This window comes from Crotalus tigris, unplaced genomic scaffold (genome assembly GCF_016545835.1).
Source record: "Crotalus tigris isolate CLP2741 ecotype Arizona unplaced genomic scaffold, ASM1654583v1 scf7180000019218.882973, whole genome shotgun sequence".
Taxonomy (NCBI): domain Eukaryota; kingdom Metazoa; phylum Chordata; class Lepidosauria; order Squamata; family Viperidae; genus Crotalus; species Crotalus tigris.
The window spans coordinates 407,663-426,559 of record NW_024097440.1 but is presented as its reverse complement, the minus strand read 5'-3'; the positions used below and the strand labels follow the sequence as shown (position 1 = coordinate 426,559).

At 39.1% G+C, this 18,897-nt stretch overlaps 1 protein-coding gene across 1 annotated transcript in view; it reads left to right on the top strand.

Moving 5' to 3' along the window:
* The window catches only part of MUC21 (mucin 21, cell surface associated), a gene marked incomplete at its 5' end in the record, with an annotated part of 45,974 nt that overhangs the window by 8,146 nt on the left and 18,931 nt on the right, over positions 1 to 18,897 (top strand). The gene's annotated exons all lie outside the window — the stretch shown is intronic.

Genomic DNA, 18,897 nt, shown 5'->3' with positions numbered 1-18,897 from the left:
TCCATCGATTTCGATGAAGACCTTGACATCTTGTGGATTATGGGCCATCAACGATGTGTCCGTAGGTGGCTGATAAGACCGATGTTAGCACGGAATGTTCTGCCACATACTGAACAAAGAAATGTAGACACTGTTACTTCAGCATTTGCAGCTCTGGTTTTGTGGAGTGCTCGCTTCTCTTGTGCCAAGATTGTCCTTCTGTGTTCATATGTCTGGCAACCCTGGTACACCAAGGTGCGCCATGTCGGTCGATCATGTGCCAGAAGTTCCCAAGAGATGGTGTTAATATCCAGGGACTTGAGAGAGGCTTTCAGCGTGTCTTTGTATCGCTTCTTTTGTTCCCCGTGTTACATTAACAGAGCAACTATATTTAGTTAATATGGGTTTAAGTTTTAGTATGAACTCAACCATTGTTTAGTTTTTCAAATTATTTGTCATATAAGTAGGATCCCATCACAGTGCTGGTGTCCCTTCAAATATTCCTTTACAGATTTGACCCTGAGTAATGGATACTTCCTCAGAGCAAGGCATGAAGTCACAGTGTTGAGAGAGGACAGCAGCACTGTCAGAAGCCTATAATTTAACTTTAAACCGAAAAAGCTGTTGTAAAAATTCATTGCAACTTTGCAAACAGCCAGAAAGTGGCACTGCTGTGTAAATCAAGCTCTGTAACTATCCAGCTGTTTTTGGCTCCAGTTGAATAGTTATTGGGCAAACATTTCACAGAAGTTTAGAATGTAGAATAACAGAGTTGGAAGAGACCTTGGAGGTCTTCTAGTCCAACCCCCTACTCAAGTAAGAGACCTATACCATTCCTTACAAATGGCTGTCCAATCTCTTCTTGTAAACCTCCATCCCTCAGGAAATGTTTGCTTAGTTCTAGGTTGGATGTCTCCTTAGTTAAGTTTCCATCCAGCCATACAAGATGTTTTGTCTCTAGAGAAATGATGAAAAATGGGAGTTATAGAATTGAGCCCACTTAGAAATGTGCCTACATGATTAATTTCTTCGTATGAAACACAGTTTTCTCAGGACCACTTTGACTGCCAGCACCACTGATTGAGACAGATCTATGCTAGTTCCAGTATAAACTTTTATAGTATTTCCAGTTCTACATTCCATATCCAAGCACTGTTTTCTACTTGCAAGGAATTCATATACTGTATCTCACAAAACTTGAAAACACCTCTGATGTTGGCATCTCGATTTTCCATGTATGTAAATATACTAATGTATGTAATTAATTTACATACAGTCATTGTAAATATTCATCTCATTTCTTGCCATTCTTGCCTATTATCCAGCCTTCATCCTTATTTTGCCTGCTGATTCACTGCAAGTAGTTTGGAAAAAAAAAAAAGATCGAATGAGTTGGACTTTGACTTTATGCTGATGATACCCAGCTTTATATCTCTACCCTGGCCACCTGAGTGATGCCATGGATGTCCTGTCCCAGTGTGTCTGGAAGCTGTGAGGGCTTGGATGGGGTGCAACAGGCTTCAACTTAACTCAAGCAAAACTAAGAGGCTTTCAGTATCTGCACCTTCTGATCCTGGAACCTTCCATTGTTGCTCTTGGATAGCAGACCCAATGGGTAATCTGGGTGTCCTCCTGGACTCACAACTCCTGCTCAGAGGGCCTTTGCATACCTGTGGGTTGTGTGCCAGTTGTGCCTATGTTTGGACTGGAGGACCCTGCTCACTCCAAATGCACTTGAAAAGCGTTCAGAAACTTTACCTGGTACAGAATGTGGTGGCACAGGTAGTAAATAGCGCCAGTTATTTGGCACATGTAATACCACTGCATTGGTAGCTGGTGTACTTCAAGGTAATTCAAGGTGCTGGTTGTCAACTTTAAAGATGTTCATGCCTTTGGACATGGATACTTGAGGGGCTTTCTCTCCACAGTTGTTTCAACCTATCTAATCCGATCAAGCCAGATGGCATGATTTTGGCCTCTTGGCCAAAGAATCTTGGTTGGCAGGGCCTATAAGACATGGGTTTTTTTTGCTGTAGTGTCCTTGTTGGTCTTTCATAAAGCCCTGAAGAACTGATACTGAGCCTGGATCTGGTGCCCCACGACTATGGTTCTTGGTTATGCTTATGCACTCAAGGTTCTTGGTTATGCTAGTGATTTGGGCTGATGTTGGCTGGCCAGTGTGTATTTTAAATATTATAAATATTATAATATTATAATTGTTTTTATTTTAACTCTGTGTACCATCCAGAGTCATTTGTTGAGAAGAGAAGCTATATATATTTGGATAAACAAGCAAACAAAATTTCAGAATCTGGAACTTGCATGGGATTTGGGAATTGATGTCCAATTCGTCTTTGAGAAGGTTATTCTGAACTGAATGTGTATAAGAAAATATATATTTCTGTGTCTTTTGAGCAACACATCCTACTTTAAAGTATTTGCATTTTTGTCTTTTTTTATATCTCTCTTCTGGAAGGAAAACTGACAAGTCAGCCATGCTCTGTCCTATCATTGTGTCTAATCAATAGCAGCAAATTTCACAAATGTATTCTCTAAAGAAAAAACATTCTAACTCACTTTTCACATCAAAGTAATGTGTCAGCCATCTATAAATGAGCAGGGAGGGTGTTCTGGGGTTTCTGAAGTTATTGAATTTGTAATACCTAGATGATTGTGTCAGTATATTACCATATTCTGGAGATCTGAGCACTCAGGTTTGGATCTATTAAAAACATCCTTGTTCCATAATTAGCTGGCTTTACTTCATTTTAAAGATATAAGCAATGTTGGATTAAACTATGTAGTGCTTTGATCATTTGGAATTATCAGGGTTGTGTAGAAGTCTAGAGTGCTTGAAAAATCTTCCTAGATGAATATGCCATACCACTTCAAGGTGTTGCCAAGAAAATTGTTTATGAAATCTCTTACTTTTGAACTCAACTTGAGGAAGATAGTCTATAAGGGGAAAATAGTTACATTATGACATAACAGGAAAAAATGGGAAGAATGTCTAACTTCTAATGCCTGATTTTTAAAAAGTAAATAAATGTGCTAGGTTGGATGGAAGCCAACTGATTTTGCCCATTATCTACTGGAACAAATGTCCCTGAAAAGTTGTTTTTGATTGAGAGACTTTAAGAAGAACCAGGATTGTAGATTAGTCTGGCAAGCTGAACTTCTTGGTAATGTTAATGGCAAAGCACATCGATATTACTACTAAAAAAACAACATGACTGTGTCCACAAAATCATCAGGGATGGAGCTTGACAAAAAGACTTGGCCTTTTAAGAAAAATGCTTTACTAATCCCTGAAGAGGTGGTAGCCATCTGGTCTATCTATAAAAGATATTTCTATTGCAGTACCAAAGTTGTGGAATCTTGAGACTGGGCTGTAGAGAAACTTCATAACCAAACAACAACAACAACAAAAACAAGTAGTTCTCACCAGCATTGTGCTTAAGGCACACATGTTGTGTTACAGTAGGATTCTGGGTGGTTGAACTCCAAGAAATAGTGCATGGCATGCCAAGAAAAAAAAATCATTAGTATACACCTTTAGCTAAAATTAAAGATATTTTATGTTTCATTGTCAGTCATATGTTTAATAATGTAATTGTCTTTCTGTTATACTGAGTATAATGTGGTGTTAACTTTTGGAGGCCTCTCTCCAAGGATGGAACCAAGGCTTTGTGAACCTTGGGTGACTCTAGAGCAGGGGTGTCAAACTTGCCGTGTCACATGACGTGTCACGACGCATCATGACTTTTTTCCCCTTGCTGGAGCTGGGGTGGGCGTGGCTTCCACGTGACGCATTCGGCCCATGGGCTGGCAATTTGACAGCCCTGCTCTAGAGCCTCAAGCTATGTATTCCATCTGGAAGAGAAGAAAGTCCTGGTGATGCCTAGAAATCAGACAAAATGTAATCTCCTGAGATGACTGGGCCAAAGGATCTGTGTGGTAAGATACATCATAGAGTTTGTGTCAGGGTTTTCAAATTTTATTTATTTGTTTGTTTTCTGGTGCCTTCAAGTCAGGGTTGACTCCTGCCAACTGCCTAGACTGGTCCCTGCGGTAGTCTGATTAATGTAGCAGAATTCTTCTACCTTCTTTGGCAAGCCCAGAAGATTAAATACTTGGGATGCTGTGGGTTATAATATTAATGACTTCAGGGATTCTTCCTGAATGATTGAGGTTAAGATGGTGTGCCTGGCTGTTGTGGCAATTGGATCAGATCAGTAAAGCTGAAATAAGAGTCTCATTGAAATTTCTGAAAGGAAACCTACCACTTGTTTTATAGGCACTTATTAGCAATTTCTTAAAATAAGGACACTTCCATTTACTCTGGCTTTTCCAGAGCTCCTTCGTGACCTTGAGTATGCTTTGGCTCTTTTTAGAGTTGGCTCAAGAACCACATAAATATGGAAAAGACTGATGTGTAACACAGTCTTAACTGAGGTGCACAAACAATCAGGAGATTTTCCTGCAGTCTAATTCAGTTCACTGATCCTTAACCTAGGAATTTCTTTGTGGCTTAAGCAAAATGTCATTGAAGATTTTTCACTGTAGTAGCCATTCCATAATGACATTGAAAAGAACCCAAAATAAAATAAAACGCCCAAAGACAAACAAATGTATACCATGCACTTTGGGGATTTTTTTTTAAAATGTCAGAAGTGCAAATTTTTGTCATTTGGTATAAAAAGTAAAATTGGAAATGGGGAAGAGTGGGATAGTCTGGTGCCTTTCAGAAGGTTTGGAGTTCAGCTCCCATAATTCCTTGCTAATTACTCATAATAGAGGCTGAAATCCAAATTCTCAATTTTTTGGATAGTATGTCTAACTCTGTTGCAAACTCCACCCATACAATGCTTAAAATGTCTGTGCTATTTGATGACAATACATCACCAACTTCCTACTTTTGTAGTTTAGCTACACTGATAGGAATACAGAAACATCTTAATGGGGTTAAACTATTTGTTCATTTAGCCTACAAGTAGCTATTCTAACTGGAGGCTGCTCTCCAGCATCTCCAATAACAAGACAATTTTCTATATCCTGGTATCAGATTCTTCTAAGAATATTAAGAGCCTGAATGATTCTGTATTCAAGACAAGTGGGTCTAAGACAACTTGCTGCGCTGATTTGCTTTGCCCAACTCGCCTTGGCTGACTCGCAGAGAGACAATTCAACCCAAGATAACTCAAGAGAGGGACAAGTGAATTGCAGCAGGCCTTGTCTTGTTTTAGATTTGAACCTTTTCAAGTTAGAAGTCCTTGAGGCTGGGGTCAGCTGCAATTCTACCCTTCCCTCTCTTTAGTTATCCCATGTTGAATTATCTTGCAGCAAGTTGTCCCATGGCAAGTTGGCTGTAGTAAGTCACCCATGGCAAGGCAGCCACAGTGGGACAGCTGGGGCGAGTTGGCCAGGACTAGTTATCCGATTCCATAGATAGATAGATAGATAGATAGATAGATAGATAGATAGATAGATAGATAGATAGATAGATAACTTTCATTGTCATTTTTTTTTACTGTGGGCACATTGGCACACATTAAAAATGAAATTTTGTTACTTGCTCTCAAAAGTGTACACATACACAACACACATTTAAATACACTATATACAACATATGAATAAACCACTAGACAAACACCCCTAATTATGGCCATCCCTCAGTTTAACATTTGTAACAGGGTAGAATGTATAGTTCTTATTAAGAAGACCTCACTCAATAGCATTGAGTGAGGTCTTCTTAATAGCATTGGGAAGCACTGGGAAAGCATTCTAATTTGCCAATTTCACAAGAGAACCTTTCTTTTTCTTCTTACCCAAAGCATGGGACTTTCCAGTCTAGAATGACAATGTCTTGGAAGATTGAAGAAAGCCAGTTTGGTGTAGGTTAATGGCAATGGGCTAGAAACTTGGAGAATGAGTTCAAATCCTGTCTTAGCCATGAAATCATCTGGATTACATTGGACAATGCTGGATCTCTCAGCTAGGAAACAGAGATGAGCACTGCCCCTTAGTGTCAGACACAACTGGACAGAGGAAACCTTTACTTTTTTTTTAGTCACTAGCTATATTAAGAAAAAGGCAAAGGCAAAACCTTTTGAAAAATATTGCGAAGAAAACAGCATGTTTCTGTCCAGGCAATTACCAGATAACTTGAAGGAAAGCTCCCCAACCCACCCCACCCCCCCCAAGAGAGAATAAGAACCTGTTTTTTGAATGCTGCCATATTGATTTCTGATTTATGCCCATCCTGCTAGAAGAGGCTTATCTTCAATCATTCTAAAATGAACAACATGGATGAATGGCTTTAAACTGAAATGTAGAAAATCTTGAAAACTATAAAAACACTGTCAGACAACCAGTTATATGGTTGTCTGACAGTGGGAGGGGACAGGCATTAGGGATACATTTGTCTGGATAATTAAGCTTGAAGTTTTAACACTGCATTTTGGTACACTGAACTGTTCCAGCTATTAAATACAATATCCTAACAGAAAAGCAAGATCTGAGTAATTTGTCCAGGAGTTTTGTTTCTGATGATTATTGCCGATAAATTATGATTGTAGCACAACAGGGTCTTTCAGAAACATATCGGCTCCATGTATTTTTAATCAAACTTTGACATGTCAAAAAGGAAAAGCTACTTTTAAATGATCACACTCCTGCAGTCCTTATATTCTCCTCTCAGTTTCTATTCTCCCCCTCCAAAAAAATATTATCTCTTGGATTATTTTGATGAAAAAATACCAGTATCTCACTGATGTTCATTCTGTCTAAGGCAGTGATGGCGAACCTTTTAGAGACTGAGTGCCCAAAAACTGGCCCCGCCCCCACTCCACCCCATGCCCTGCACCGCTCCACTCCCCATCCCCCGCCCCGCCTTCCCGTAGGGCCATTCACCACCTCCAGGGCCTGCCACAGATCATCCAGGCAGCCCAGCAGTGCTATGGCGGTCACGCCCTCTGCCCGCGCCCTGCAGCATCAACTGTGCATAAAGGGGCATGAGGGCAGCGTCTTGTCTATGCTGCCTGGCTGCCATGTCCTTGGCTGTGCTACTCCGCATGGGTCATGTTCAGGTGCGACTCTCCTTCAGGGGGGCTGCTGGAGAGGAGGGTGTCGTGGGGGGAGGCAAGGCTGGCGCAATGGGACGTGTGCCCACAGAGAGGGCTCCGAGTGCTGCCTCTGACACCCGTGCCATAGATTCGCCACCACTGGTCTAAGGGCTCTTGTTGTTCTAAATATGTTTCTTGCTTTTCACCACAGTCCTGCAGTCATTTTGGGTTTTTTTTTTGTTATTTTGTTATAAATACATGCCTCTGGCCCTTCCCATTTTTTATTTTTTAGGACACCAAAATGCAGTGTTAAAACTTCAAGCTTAATTATCCAGACAAATGTATCCCTAATGCCTGTCCCCTCCCCCATATATCACCACCAAGAGCAACAACAAAAACAAAAAAAGGAAAAGGATCTCAAAGTGTTCTATACAAAAGACCAGTCTTTCATTTGGCCTTTCATTGAGAACTATATTTTGGGAACACCACAGGAATGTAGCCTTATTTTTAAAAAGGACCTTTTTTTCAGCCTCAGGCTCTCTCTTTGCTGCTATACCTTGTGAGTAGATGTGTGAATCATAGCAACCAGGCACATTAAAGGATTTCAGATATTGTTTTTGTAATATGCACAGGGGCTGCCACAAGAAAGAGTTGTCAACCTATTCTCCAAAGCACCTGAAGGCAGGACAAGAAGCAATGGATGGAAACTAATCAAGGAGAGAAGCAACCTAGAACTAAGGAGAAATTTCTTGACAGAACAATTAATCAGTGGAACAACTTGCTTCCAGAAGTTGTGGATGCTCCAACACTGGAAGCGTTTAAGAAGAGATTGGACAACCATTTGTGTGAAATGGTGTAGGGTTTTCTGCTTGAGCAGGGGGTTGGACTAGATGACCTCAAAGATCCCTTCCAACTCTGTTCTTATGCTTATTCTTAAATCAATTCATCTTCAGTCATTAAAGTTTTCTGTAGCCGAGAGAGAGCAAGACAGAGATACCACAGGATTCTTGCATGAACTACACTGAGGCAGGCAGCCTTTTGGGTCCTGTAAATTTTAAAAGCAAATTTATTTATTTATCACATTTAGAAACAGCCCTTCTCCCTCACAGAGGGAGCGTAGGTTGTAGATGCCATAGATGCTTCACAAAGCCAGGAGCATAAATTAATATAAAAGTCAATTTGTTATTCAGTCCCTTTATGTATAGATATGGATTGGCCTTAGTTTGGGTGATTTCTTTGGGGAGTATTTTGTTTAATTTTTGTGCTCCATGCTGTGGTAGCTTGTTTAAATCCATATATACTCTTGTAATTTGCACACAGAACTCTCTCTTTCTGAGTCTTTGAATTTGATGTTTTTTCCATATTGATGACTTCTTTTAGTTCATGATATAGAAATGGCCTTTTCATGTCCAGATGTTCCATTTGTGTCATATGCTGTTGTTAGGCTCAGCAGCATTCTGATTGTTGTGTGTTTAACTATTGGAATGTATGTCCCATTATCATCTGTATTGTATTTTTGTGAGTAACATGCCACAACTACTCAAGTCTGCTTTTGTCATCTTCTGCATTATATTTGATTTTGAACGTTCACTTTCAACCTATGGAGTTTCTGTTTGAAAGTAATAGAATAAATGCCCAGATTTGTTTGTTTCTTTCTTTCTTCTTTTACTTTTCTCTACTCTGCATTAGTTCACCTATGAAACCTGGTTTTTTAGACAGACAAATGGATGGTTTATGTTTGTTGGTTCTTGTAGACCATGTAACTTTAACATTTGCAGCTGATCGTATTTGCATCTTATTTGTCTCTCTGCCGAGTTCAACCAGTAGCTCAGAAATTTTGATTTATTTATCCTATTAATATAGCCATCCATCTCACATACATGACTCCGGGCAGCTCAGAGAAAAAAAATAACAAAAAATAAAATAAGAAATTACAAATAACCGAAATAAAAACAAATGAAAGTGTCACTAGAAGGTCCTTTCCAATTCTGTTATTTCTGTTCTTATTCAAAACCGCTTTATAGAAATTATAATCAGTGAAAGAGAAAAAATGATATAGCCACTGAAGAATAAAAGTACCTTTAAGCAATGGTTTTGAACTCAAAGGCTTTGAATTCCTTTTTTCCTACAGACAAGTTTGTGCTGAGGGTTAATTTCCTTTTCCAGAGTTGCCTTTAGAGCTCTCAGCACCCTTTATTATACTGTAGGTAATGCAGAGGTAAAGGCCAGAACTTATTAAAGACACAGTACATTACAGAACATACTAAACTCACTGCTCCCTGGAGAAAGCCCCACATAAAGCAGCCGCATCCATAATGCCAAAGATAGGAAGTTTGTCGCTCTAGTAATAGTAGTAAAGTTGGAAGGGACCTTGGAGGTCATCTAGTCCAACCTCCTGCTCAGGCAGGAAACCCTATACCATTTCGGACAAATGGCTGTCCAGTCTCTTCTTAAAAACTTCCAGTGTTGGAGCATTCACTACTTCTGGAGGCAGGTTGATCCACTGGTTAATTGTTCTAACTGTCAGGAAGTTTCTCCTTAGTTCTAGGTTGCTTCTCTCTTTGGTTATTTATTTATTATTTATTTATTTATGAGACTTATATACCGCTTTAAGTGCAAGCACTCTCTAAGCGGTGTACACCAGTAAGCAATGTATATATATATTTACATTGCCCCCAACAATCTGAGTCCTCATTTTACCTCGTAAGGATGGAAGGCTGAGTCAACCTTGAGCCGGTGAGATTTGAACACTGACCTGCTGAACACAATCAGCTAAAGTGGCCTGCAGTACTACACTCTAACTGCTGCACCACCTCCATCCATTGCTTCTTGTCCTGCCTTCATGTGCTTTGGAAAATAGTTTGACTCCTTCTTCTTTGAGGCAGCCCCTGAGATATTGGAACACTGCTATCATGTCCCCCCTTGTCCTTCTCTTCATTAAACTAGACATACCCAATTCCAGCAGCCTTTCCTTATTTGCTTTAGCCTCCAGTTTTGTCCACTTTGGTCTCTTCTTCTGAGATCTCCTGTGCCTGGATTTTATAGCTTCTGGATCCAACTCAAAGTGTTGGTGGTTCTGATGAAAGACTACAAAGTTGGCATCCAGGTACTTGTAGGATTGTCGTCCTAACTAGATTCCACCCACTTTCTGTGTTCTTTGAGAGCAGGTATGATGAAGCTTCACACCCGATGTAAGTAGAGGAAGCCAATCAACGTGCCTTCTCATAGCTGCCCGCTTTTTTGAACACTTCATATGCTGCCTTTGAGAAGGCACTGAAAACCTTTTCCTGCTGCACTGATGGAACCATGACCACCTTAGCTTAGTTAAGTTAGGGGACATTGTTATAGTTTTTTAAATTGCTTCCTATTGTTTGATTATAAATCACCCTCAGCCTCAGAAAATGGAGAGTCTATGGAAATGTGTACAAATAAACATACAAATCACTGTAAAGTATAAGCAGTCTGGGGGCCTAATCTGCAGTTTTGACAGTTTATACTTCAAATATATACGTACAATGAACATTTCCCTTCTCTTCCCACTTTCAAGTATAGGTAGTCCTCAGCTTAATGACCACAACTGAGCCCAACATTTCTGTTGCTAAGTGAGACACTTGTTAAGTGAATTTTGTCCCATTTTATGACCTTTCTTGCCAAACCTGTCAAGTGAATCAGTGCAGTTAAGTTAGAATCATGGTTGTTAAATGAATCTTTGGCTTTCCCATTGACTTTTTTTGTCAGAAGGTTGCAAAAGGGAGTCAGTTGCCAAGCATCCAAATTGTGATCATATGCTGCAATGGTCGTTAAGTGTGAAAAAAAGGTAATAAGTCACTTTTTTCAGTGCTGTTGTAACTTTGAACAGTCACTAAGCGAACTATTGTAAGTCGAGAACTTTCTGTGTTTCAAATACATACAATGAACATTTCTGTTTCACTTTTAAGTATAAGCTTGGGGTTTTTTGGGCTGTATGTGTGAACCATAATTGAAGAAAGGTTACAAGGCTTCAAACTCATTTTTATACATATAAAAAGGCTTCCTTGCAAATATAGCTGAGGTTGGGAGCCAGACTAGATAGTGAACGTACTTCAATTTATATTATACTAAGCAATTACTATGTATAAAACAGATGCAATACCTATATTATTGGTGAGTCTTAGGCAATTTCATCTTGCTTGACCTGCCAATCACCCACGCATTTTCAAATTGCAAAGCTGTGATTATATGGTCATCAACAATTTTGGTGTGGTTTGCACATCTATTTGCCTATGCAAGGCTATTTCCTTCAAGAACTACACTGCTTTCATTAAAAAGTTGTGTTCCCACTGTTGCACAAAAAGAGCAAATGCTCTCTGATGTTTGCTTGCTGTTCTATTTTTATCCACAGCTTGCCTTTCCATGTCACATTTCAGCACTGGTTCTTTAAAGAGTTTACTTTGCAGAAGGATCCCATATATTTGCAATCTAAACAGAGTAGCAGCAGAGTTTTGTGTCTATTTCTAAATGTAGCTTTCTTTTGTGTGTGTGTGTGTGTGTGTGCAAAATATTGTGTCATATAAAAATTTTAGGAAATCCCAAAAGTATAGAAAGGAAACAGCAAACCATTCTGTTCAGTTGTAAAGAAAATTATGGGAAGCCACTCAAAATCATGCTTGAGTCAAAGAGGATTTACTTTCACTCAGAGGGTCAAAGGGTAATGGAAGCGACACTGTAACATCAGAAGAAAGAATTAATTAATTTTTAGGGGACGGCAATGGACATTTTTGATGTTTGAGTCTTCACAGTACAGTAAATGTTAAAGAATACAGGTAATCCTTGACTTACAATGAGTTGTTTAGTGACCAGTCAAAGTTACAACAGTATCGAAAAAAGTGATTTATGACCATTTTTCACACTTAGTCATTGCACATCCCCATGGTCATGTGATCAAAATTCAGATGCTTGGCAATTGGCTCATATTTATGATGGTTGCATTGTTCCAGGGTCATATGATCACCTTTTGTGAAGGCAAAGTCAATGAGGAAGCCAGATTCACTGAATAACTATGTTACTAACTTCACAACTGCAGTGATTCATTTAACAACTGTGGCAAGAAAGATTGTAGAAGGGAGCAAAACTCACTTAACAATTGTCTTGCTTAACGACAGACTAAATTGTAGTCATACATCAAAGACTACTGTAATCTCCAATATCTGGAGACTAAGCTTCTCTACTTTGTTCCTTATTTCTAGTACAGAGGACTCCTGAGTAATCATAGCACCAAATTGCAACAGTACAAACTAAAGGAGATCGAGGGATTTTGAAAAGGGAGCTGAGGGCTTTGAGTAAGCTGTGGCTCATGGAAGCCCTTCCCTAGACACATTTATTCAAAAACACACTTGTGTTTGGTTTGTAAATACTTTCAAGAGGGGACAGTTACATAAAATGCTATTTCCTACTGCAATGATCATCTAAACATGCACAAAAATACACTTTTGGTTTTGGCCCCAGGGCTATCCAAATATTTTAATTCCTGCTGTACTCATCTTCTGTGCAAATCCTTATCCTGAATTAATATTTGCCAGCTAGGAGAAATAACCTAGAGCTTAGAAAGGTATACTTGAAAAGGCTTAAGCAAATTTAACACCAGCTCCTAAAATACTACCTGTCTCAAATCAGATAAATTCTTTAAAGGAAGAGTGGTTGACTAGACCTATGGAATTCACATTTGCCCTTTGTTGAACCCAGTTAGACCAGAGGCAAAACAGAGGTTTAAGATGAAAGCACATTAAGGTGAAAGCCCAATTTTATTCCCAATTCTAAACTCTTGCAAGGCCAAAGTTTACATAACTATATCCTGCTGCTTTCTGTACTAAAGAGCTGTCTCAAAGGTGGTTTTTTTTCCAAAAGGCATCTGGACTGTTTTTTCCTTTTTCTGTTGTTTCGTTTCTCATCCAAAAAGCTTTATCGGAACCGATGTGGACTTACCATAGTTAAGACTCATCAGATCAAAGGTTGACATGATTGCAGAAAAAAGTGCACTGAGTAGAAGCTTAGTTTGGGAATATCTTTTCAGATAGTTCTCGATTTACAACAGTTCATTTAGTGACTGTCCAAAGTTGCAAAAGCACTGAAAAAGTGACTTATGACCGTTTTTCACACTTATGACCATTGCAGCATCCCCATGGTCACGTAATCAAAATTTGGACATTTGGCAACTGATTCCTATTTATGACGGTCACAGTGTCCTGGGGTTATGTGATCCCCTTTTGTGAGCTTCTGACAAGCAAAGTCAATGGGGAAGCCAGATTCACTTAACAACCGTGTTACTAATTGAACAACTGCAGCGACTCAATTAACAACGGTGGCAAGAATAGTTGCAAAATGGGGCAAAACTCTCTTAACAAATGTCTCATTTAGCAATAGAAAGTTTGGGCTCAATTGTGGTCATACGTTGAGGACTGCCTGTACCAGAATTAGAACAGTTTTCGTGATTTCAGAAACCTGATTTGGAGGGAGGTTTTTCTTTTCTTTATCTTTCAGTGATTTCCTGCAAATCACACAGAGATCTCCCAGTAGATTCTGACTCACTTCTGCATGTCCCTGTTTAATTAAGCTGCTGTCAGCCTTGCAAAGTGGGGCAGACAGGAAGCACATGTAGATAAATTAGCGGATACTGCAACCCGTGGCAGACCCTTCTCAACCATGGGAAGAAATAACTATGGACTTTATAGTAGACCAAAGCTGTTTGACAGCCCATTGTCCAGGCTAGTGGTTGGCCCGGTCGTGTCTTCCCTCCTCCTTTGCCTGTTTTGAGTAGTTCCGTAAGGGATAGGACAATCTCAGCAAAAGAGGGGATGAATTGCTTTGACATCTACTTTATTGTAAGGCTACCTTAACAGAATTTTGCAGGACTGAAAGTTCATTTTTCCTCTATCACTTTTACAAGCCAAGAAACTAGGGAGGGTCCTGTCTAAGACATGTCCACATGTCCACATTCCTTCTCCTAAGCTGCCTCTTGTCCAATTATTCTCTGACTACAACTATTCCTCTGTTTCCCAAGGTCACTCCCACATACCATTAAAGTAGTTCAGACATGTTCCTCGTTGGACAGAAAGTTCCCATAAACCTGATCAGAACTTTTAATATTTAATGTCTCATTTTCACCCAACAGTATATGGGGTGAATTGGAGTTCTGAGTCTGTTTAATTACACACACACACACACATGCACACGCACACACATACACACACAAATGTCTTTGCTAAGTTCATGAGATTAGTGAGATTGCCCTAAGCCAGGGGTGTCAAACTCGCAACATCATGTGACGTGTCACAACATATCACGGCTTTTTTGCCACTGCTGGCAATGGGGTGGGCGTGGTTTCGCTATGATGCATCCGGCCCGCTATGATGCATCCGGCCTCCGGGCCAGCAGTTTGACCCCTGCCCTAAGTTTTACTTTCACTGTGAACTGTTCCTTAAAATACTCTTGCCATTTATAAAATACTTGAATAGTAAATAGATGGAAGTAAATAGATACAAATTTGGGAAAAGTGGAAGATCTTCTAAGTAAGAAGTTGAAAAACCATTTCTATTTTCTTGTACAAATCTCTTAATATACTGTAGAGGGAAACTGGCTCTATCAAAAATGTAGAGACTAAACTAGTAGAACATGGCTTCTGTGCATTCAAGAAGACAAGTTCAATCCCAAGTTTCACTTGAAATCCTGGGAAGAATGTACCAAACCAAAAACTTTCTAATAGCAGAGATGAAGAGCAATCCTCTGAATGAAAAAACAATACTGGACTAGTTGAGCATCCGAACTTAGAGATGGCCTTCAAAGGTTGCTGAACCCTCTATATTTGTCCATGCTGAGGGGAGTCCATGCTCACAGCTGTAATTTAGAAACACCTGGAAAACCACAGATTTGGCATGATATTAGTTCCCAGTGTTCCCAGTTAAAAAAACAGAAGATTAGGATGATTGGGTTGCTACCACAGAATAGGAAAACTACCCACACCAACCAAGTATTCCACTACCAAAGTAACAACCCAACTTCCCACAAGATAAATTGCGTGAGAACATGATTTAGATGAGCACAAACACACTGCATCATCAGGAAAAGGAAAAGATCATTTATACAGCATCTTCCAACAAAATAGATACTCAGGCAACTTTATCAAAAATACCTGACCATTTAACCCACTATAGCACAACTAAGAGAAACTGTGAAAAGGATGACACTGCCCTACTTCAAAAACATTCCAGAAACCACCAACAGACGATTGCAATCACATGGCATCACTGTAGCATATACACCAACTAAAGCCCTCCAAAACATTCTAAGCAAACCAAAAGACCCAGCAGCCCCATAAGAATTTGTTTTACAACATATAACATAAGGACTGTAACAATCCCTGTGTAGGACAAAGAGGCAGAAGACTAGCAGAATATATCCCTGTACTCCAGATAGCAGTCAGAAGACATGGTAAAAACTCCTTAATTTCACAACACATGGACGGACTTAACCATAGCTTCAACTGGGAAACTGGCCATCCTAGCTCAAGTCAAGTCCAAATATGCTAAAGAATTCCTGGAAGTTTGGTACTCAGACAAATCAGTCATCAACAGGCACATAGAGATAAACAATATATACACACCATTCAAAGGAGGCAATCAAAAAGTGAAAAAGGAAACAAAAAGCCCAAAAACTTCCCAAAGAGCAATCAGCACCAAGATAAGATGAGATTAGTACTAGAACAATCAAAAAGTAAACAATATCCTAATCAAGAAACTACCAACTCAGACAAACAAGCTAACAGGAAACAACAGCCTTATCAAGGAACCACCAAGAATGCTGCCACTAACACTGACAAAGCAAGCCACTAGTACAGGGGTGTCAAACTCACAATGTCGCATGATGTGTTGCGACTTATCGTGACCTTTTTCCATTGCTGGCAATGGGGTGGGCATGGTTTCGGCATGACGCATCTGGCCCATGGGCTGGCAGTTTGACACCTCTTCACCAGTATATAAAAAGAGAGCAAACTCAATTTCTTATTAGCACTGATGATGTTATCTAGTTTGGTAATGAAACATCTGGAAGAAAACCACCAAGCTCAGAGAGCTCCAAGGACTTCACAGTTCGTCCCTGAGCTATAAATATTCTCTTCTATTGGTAGTATATAGAAAACAGTTGTTTACTAACAGAAATGATGCTTATGAACAAGTGCACTTGTTCATTGAGCAAGTAATAAGCTTCCCCTCTTATCTGAGGCTTAGTTTCTACTCAGAAAACAAATCTAGAATTTCCTTGTAATTGAACAAATAGAGTCTATTTTTCAACACAATAATAACTACTGTCAAGCAAAAGTGGCTGTTAATTGTATATTGTTGAAAAAAAAATCAACAATACATTAGAATAGAAAGAGTTGGAAGGGACTTTGGAAGTATTTTAATCCAGCCCCCTGTTCCAGCAAGAAAACTTATACCATCTCAGACAAGTGACTGTCCAGTCTCTTCTTAAAAACCTCCAGTGATGGAGCACCCATGATTTCTGGAGGCAAGCTGTTCCACTGGTTAATTGTCCTCACTGTTAGGAACTTTCTCCTTAATTCCAGGTTGCTTCTCTTTTTTCTTTTCTTTTTTTAAAAAAAATTATTTAAATTTTCAATACATATAATACTTTCCATACATTATATATAAAACTAAAAAAAGAGAAAAATACCTTTAAAATAAGACCTTAGGTGTCGCTCGTCTATCTCCCTCCAACTGCGTCCGCCCTCTCAGCCTTCCTTCCTTCCTTCCCTACTCCCTCTCTCCTCTCCTCTCTCCCCTCATTCCATCCTCCCATCCAACTTCCTTCCTTCCCTCCTCCTCCCCTCTTATCCCTCTTCGGATACAGTTCAGGGGAAACACCTGAGCGGCACCTCCCTCTAAATTACTCCATCTATTTCATACTTTAATATTTCTATAAATACTTAATCCCACCCCCCCCCTCCCCCCCACCCCCACCCCCACTTTCCAGAGCAAAATACAGGGTTATTATAAACAAAACTAACACAATATATAACTTTTAAAACCCAAAAAAATTCTGTACAATAAACAAATTCATACAGTACCCTTAACTCTCTCTAAACTTAAAAAAAATAATATAAACAAATCTACTATAAATCAAATATTATAAGAATCTATAACTAGTAATTATAACCTCAAGAAAAAATTAATCATAAAATAAATGGAACTTTAAAGTTCCATATTTATTCTGAATATAATCTATCCACCTTCTCCACACTATAATGATTTTTTCTTGTGTATGGTCCTTTAAATAAGCAGAAATTTTTGCCATTTCCGCTAAAGTAGAAACCTTAAGTATCCATTCTTCTAAAGTAGGCAGCGAATCCTAAGTTGCTTCTCTTTTTGACTCAGTTTCCAACCATTGTTTCTTGTCCTGCCCTCTGGTGCTTTGGTGAATAACGTGACTCCCTCTTCTTGGTGGCAGCCCCTCAAATACTGGAATACTGCTATCATGTCATCCCTATTTCTTCTTTTCTTTAGACTAGCCAAACCCAAGTCCTGCAGCTGTTCTTCATATGTTTCAGTCTCCAGGCCTTGGATCATCTTAGCTGCTCTTCTCTAAACTTTTCCCAAAGTCTTAATATCTTTTTTGTAGTACGGGGACCAAAATTGGTTGCAGTATTCCAGATGTGGTCTCACTAGGGTTTTATAAAGCGGTACTAATACTTTATGCGATCTTGATTCTATGCCTCTGTTTTTTTTTTTTTTGGTTTTTTTTTAAGTTTTTATTTTCAATTTTACAATACATTACAATCTTAAAAATACTTCAGATAAAAAATAAAACAAATTGATGCACACCACTTTCGGTATTGCCCACCCATTTCCCCCCAAACCGCATCCATCCCCAACCAACTTGCCTCTTTCCCTCTTCTTCCTCACTCTCCACCTCTCCTCAACCTTCCTACTTGCTTCTCACCTTCTTCTACCTTCTCGCTCCGGATGCGGTCCAGGGGAAATGCCCGAGCAATTCCTCTCTCCAAATTGAAACATTAATATTATATACGGTAAAACTATTTCTACTTTATCTGAACTACTTAAACTTCAACCCATCCCCCCCACCCCCCTCTCCACCCCCCGACTTCCCAGAGCAAAGTACAGGATTATACAAACATATTAAACATAATCTATTTAAGTTTACTAATTATACAATGAACAAAATCATATTAACCCTTAACTCTCTTCAAACTTTAACATCATAAATTTATAAACAAATTCATTACTCATAAAATAAATGAAACTTTGTAGTTCCATACTTCTTCTGAACATATTCTATCCATCTTCTCCATACATTAAAATATCTCTCTTGTGAATGGTCCTTTAAATAAGCAGAAATTTTAGCCATTTCTGCTAAATTAGAAACCTTAAATACCCATTCTTCTAAAGAAGGCAGAGTATCCTTCTTCCAATATTGACCCACCAATAATCTTGCTGCTGTTATTAAATTCAACAATAAAATAGTTTCTTTAACATTAAAATCCACAAAAATGCCCAAAAGAAACAGTTGGGGAGTAAACTTAATCTTCCTTTTAAAAACCTTTTGAATGTTCCACCAAATCATAATCCAGAAGGCTTTAATATCTTTACAAGTCCGCCAAACATGAAAATAGGTTGCACCCAAGCAACCACATCTCCAACATTTAGGTTGCAGGTTGATTCTATGCCTCTGTTTATGCAACCCAGAATTGTATTAGCTTTTTTGGTTGCTGCTGCACATTGCTGGCTCATAATCAAGTGATCATCCACTAGGACAGGGCTTTTCAACCTTTTCACAGATTGTACCACTTTTAAACATGAAAATATTC